We start from the raw sequence: 5000 nt of genomic DNA, 5'->3' as shown, positions 1-5000 counted from the left end.
TCTCGTGTTTCCGCTACAGTCATTGTTATTTAAATGATGCCTTGATCATTTCTTAAATAACAAGGACCGGAGCCAGGTCATGTCTCGATGATTGGGAAGGGGAGAGGTGGGAATAATAGGGCTTTTTACAGCGATCTTTGCTGTTTCCGGACGCTGTAAACAAAGATACATGCCAAATTCGAAGGAAATGGCGGTAAACACGCCGTCATGGAGTCAACTGTTCTCTGAGAGCTTTTCTGATTATTCGGGATATGTTACGAACTTGGAAGATGCTATCAAACTTATAAAGGGGTATGAAGTCAATACAACGAGTTCATTTACCGTTACATACCAGACTAGAGGTTTTGGAAAGTCTCCAATAGGTAAGATCTCTTTTTTTGTTTTTAATCAATGCAAGTTTATTATAGGTCTTAATTATTTTTTCGAAAAATGTTATTGTTATTGACCGTTTTTGGCAATTATGGTGACTAGGGACTGGGATGGGGCCATGGAATTTGTAACAAAGGAAATTATTGTAAATTCTTATCCACTTTCTACGATGGAAATGATAAATTAAATTACCCACAAAAAATGGAGCTTTTTCAAGAACTTAGGAAATAATTACCCTTTCCTTCAAGCCCCTCCCACCCACCCCAGGTTTGGAAGCTGGGGCAAGGCATCTCCAACAAGACTCCATTGAGATCCACCTAGGGTTGCAACAGACAAGAGGTATTTCCCAGTGGCCACTGGTCAGGCACCTGTATTCTAGAACATGTATATTCTAAAATATTGAATAGCCATTTTTCAATTTTTTTAATACACTTCACTTGTCAAAAACAAACAGTTTTGGCTAAACAGGTCAGTTTTCACTCAATTTTACATTAAATGTCAGTGAATCATTTAGTAGTCAGTGCACAAAAATAATCACTTCCAATCACTGTAATCTAGTCTAACACTGTTTCAGTTGCTACAAAATTCCTTGTGTTGCTCATGACTATTCCTCTCTTTGAATAACTTTTCCTCTTCACTATGTATCAGTAACATTATTATGATAGGCCATTCGGTTGCAACAATAAATACAGAGAATGGGGGAAAACTTAAAAAGAATCCAAGGCATCATATTTACTGCAAAGATGTCCAGGCAACGAAGGGAGTGCATCTAGAATTTGATGGGATTCCTTTCGTAATCCTTGGACACAAACTTTTGGAGTGCCAAAATGGTCCAGATTGCAACAGGACACTAAAAGGAAAACAGTCATTATTATAATAATAATACATGATTATAATAATAGTCATTATTATAATAATACATTATTATAATAATGCATAGGCTTTACATACTGTGGTAAATTATTATTATTATTATTATTATTATTATTATTATTATTATTATTATTGAATATTATTATATCAATGCGCATTATCAAAAGAAAAAATATATATACAATGATTCCATTTTACCTTTTTGCTAAGTGACTGTTACTGATATATAGTGAAGAGGAAAAGTCATTCAAAGAGAGGAATAGTCATGAGCAACACAAGGAATTTTGTAGCAACTGAAACAGTGTTAGACTAGATTACAGTGATTGGAAGTTATTATTTTTGTGCACTGACTACTAAATGATTCACTGATATTTAACGTAAAATTGAGTGAAAACTGACCTGTTTAGCCAAAACTGTTTGTTTTTGACAAGTGAAGTGTATTAAAAAAATTGAAAAATGGCTATTCAATATTTTAGAATATACATGTTCTAGAATACAGGTGCCTGACCAGTGGCCACTGGGAAATACCTCTTGTCTGTTGCAACCCTAGGTGGATCTCAATGGAGTCTTGTTGGAGATGCCTTGCCCCAGCTTCCAAACCTGGGGTGGGTGGGAGGGGCTTGAAGGAAAGGGTAATTATTTCCTAAGTTCTTGAAAAAGCTCCATTTTTTGTGGGTAATTTAATTTATCATTTCCATCGTAGAAAGTGGATAAGAATTTACAATAATTTCCTTTGTTACAAATTCCATGGCCCCATCCCAGTCCCTAGTCACCATAATTGCCAAAAACGGTCAATAACAATAACATTTTTCGAAAAAATAATTAAGACCTATAATAAACTTGCATTGATTAAAAACAAAAAAAGAGATCTTACCTATTGGAGACTTTCCAAAACCTCTAGTCTGGTATGTAACGGTAAATGAACTCGTTGTATTGACTTCATACCCCTTTATAAGTTTGATAGCATCTTCCAAGTTCGTAACATATCCCGAATAATCAGAAAAGCTCTCAGAGAACAGTTGACTCCATGACGGCGTGTTTACCGCCATTTCCTTCGAATTTGGCATGTATCTTTGTTTACAGCGTCCGGAAACAGCAAAGATCGCTGTAAAAAGCCCTATTATTCCCACCTCTCCCCTTCCCAATCATCGAGACATGACCTGGCTCCGGTCCTTGTTATTTAAGAAATGATCAAGGCATCATTTAAATAACAATGACTGTAGCGGAAACACGAGAGAAAACTAGTGTTCACACAGTAAAGGTCAGAGATTTTATTTAAAAAGCATTCTTCCTGCCGACTTACCCGTGAAATCATTCGAAACGCTCTTCAGAACATTTTCCAGACTAAATACACTATGTATCCTACAAGTGGAGCACTCTACTCTTTCGCCGCCATTTTGATGAGCTTCAAGGGCATTTTTATGGGAAAATCCGCATGACACTTCGAGAATCGCGGACTCAACCTGGTCCAGGTCATTGTTATCTAAGGTCTTCCGAAAACGTGGGTTCCGGTCTTATTACGTGTGCTTCAGTTTAACCGGAAACAGAAAAGAGAAAACCGTAAACAGTAGAAATGGCGGGTTGAAGTCAGCAAAGTCTCAGCAAAGTCAGGTACCGTAACAGTACAGTAACTAGAGACTAGGAAATTCTTGAAAGAATTTCGCAGTCGATGAAATACCGTCAGCCATATTCTGTGGTCTATAAACAATAATTAAGCGCAGCCATGACGAGGGATGTTTCAGTAAAACATCCGTAAATTCGAAGGATTTGAAATTGGTAGCAATGCAGGGATGCTTCTCGAGACAAACCACGGTCTTATGCATGATACCGATCGATTCCGCCGCCAACGTGAGAAACCCTTGGAACATTGTAGAATTCATAACCGGTCGGACACAAGTCACGTATAATGAATTCATCAGTTTCTTCGGCGAGACAAGTCTCAGTTACAGTAAAGACATCAATCTGACGGTCCTCAGTAAGATCCTTCAGAGTGTTTTTAATATAGACACAATAATACTTGGGGCGGAACGGCCGGACGTTACCCTGCAAACAAGTGAAGAGAGAGGGGACACATCGTGACGCTTATTAAAACTTGATGCCATTAGGATAAGCATGAGCATAATATATTCACGATGAAAAAATAAAATATAAAAATACATCATGAAAAGGAAACACGAGGTTGACCCTATAACGTTTCCTGGAATTAAAAACTAAAACAAGCATCATAATTACATACAGTATTTACAAATTTACAAATTAAGGTACTTGCTAATTTTTTTACGGAAAAAATAAATATATTGCTCCTTTCCAGATGGCAGAGAAACCACCCAAATCTCCTCCCCCAGGGTACAAGAAGGTTAAAGATCACGCTTGGGAGGGATCCCGAAAAGTGGAAAATCTTCCTCCAGTAAATGGCCACACGGGGATATATGCATACCATCACGATGATTGCATGTGCGGCTTGGGAGGTTGGTATTGTTACAGAGATGGACGTATATGGAGTTGCTGTGGACAAACAGAGAAATACTGCATGTGCACTAAAACACGTAGGAAGTCAAACAAGAAGTAGCGGGACATTTTTCACGACGAAAAAGATGGATAAATGTTAAACAGACCTGAAATGACTCTGATTTGTTTTGAATTTCAATTCCACTTTTATTTAGATAAGTTCATTTGCGCTGGTCACAAGGGGTTGATTTTACAACCTTAAACTATTCTCTTGGCAATCTCTTTTGTATGCCTGGAAAAGTCAAATAGGTGAAACTACAGAATGCAGGGCCAACTTATTGACCAATACTGCTGATCATCATGTAATTCATGAATTCTTCATTTAGACTTCTTTGCATGTGGTCGGTACTAATGTCAATTATCTTGGAGCCTCTTAGTAAGATGTTATCCCTTGTTGCTTTAGCTTAGACAGTTTATTCCTTTCATAAAGAAGCCACAAAGAGCCTGGAGATGAAATCCTAATACATTATCAATATGTATATATTCACAATTAATTTTGAACTTGGACAGTGGCAAAAATCTTGTTAAAAAAGGTCTGTTGGCAATATTGGATTTTGATGCAGCTATATACTTAATTATTACAGTAAGATCACTTACCGGTGAACTCTTTCGCCCATGAGAGTGCAATATTGATTTTACTCTGAGGCAAAGAACGGCAATCTTTATTTAACCCATTCACTAACCAGAATGAATGAATCTTATAAGGAATTTTACAGGTATGCAATCATATAATGCAAGATTTAGAGAAACTGAGGATAAAAATAGATTTATTTTTAATGTGCATGTTGGTGCACATTGGCCGAAAGAGCTGAGGATTTCAAGTTGACCACTGCAACCAGCCCCCATCCACCATTCAAATCATCTGGTGTTATACAGAGAAAAATGTGTGTACTGTAGAAGGAGAAGAGTTAATCAGTCCAAATCATTGCAGAAACTCGAATTGAGGCCGGGGAAGTACCCCATGGTTAGGGGCCAAGAAAATTGGCTTTAAATTGGTTATGTGTAACGGCAAAAAAAAGTTTCTGTAGTGTTTTCTGAGTGAAAGGTTATACCCCCATTAAAAAAATTCCTGATCCACCCCTGCCTTACATACTGGTATAGGATTTTTTCCCTTTAATTGAACCACTGTTAAAGGGTGTCATATTCTAGATCTTTGGTCCATTTTTTCTAAGAAGATTTGCTTTTTTTCTAGTCTTTAATGTTTGGTGAAGAAGATATCCTTGGAAAAGGATCTTGTCAAAAATAATATG

At 37.1% G+C, this 5000-nt stretch overlaps 1 protein-coding gene across 1 annotated transcript in view; it reads right to left on the bottom strand.

The window, feature by feature from the left end:
• Positions 1–3556: 3556 nt before the first annotated feature.
• LOC138021936 (peptide deformylase, mitochondrial-like) overlaps positions 3557–5000 on the bottom strand; it is a 5622-nt gene continuing 4178 nt past the window's right edge. The window contains exon 1 of the mRNA XM_068868962.1: positions 3557–5000. This exon is cut by the window's right edge and continues 4178 nt beyond it. The gene's annotated coding sequence lies outside the window, so the exon portion shown is untranslated.

Source organism: Montipora capricornis, chromosome 10, assembly GCF_036669925.1.
Source record: "Montipora capricornis isolate CH-2021 chromosome 10, ASM3666992v2, whole genome shotgun sequence".
NCBI lineage: Eukaryota > Metazoa > Cnidaria > Anthozoa > Scleractinia > Acroporidae > Montipora > Montipora capricornis.
Note: the sequence above shows the minus strand (reverse complement) of the source record. Positions and strands in the feature narration are given on the sequence as shown.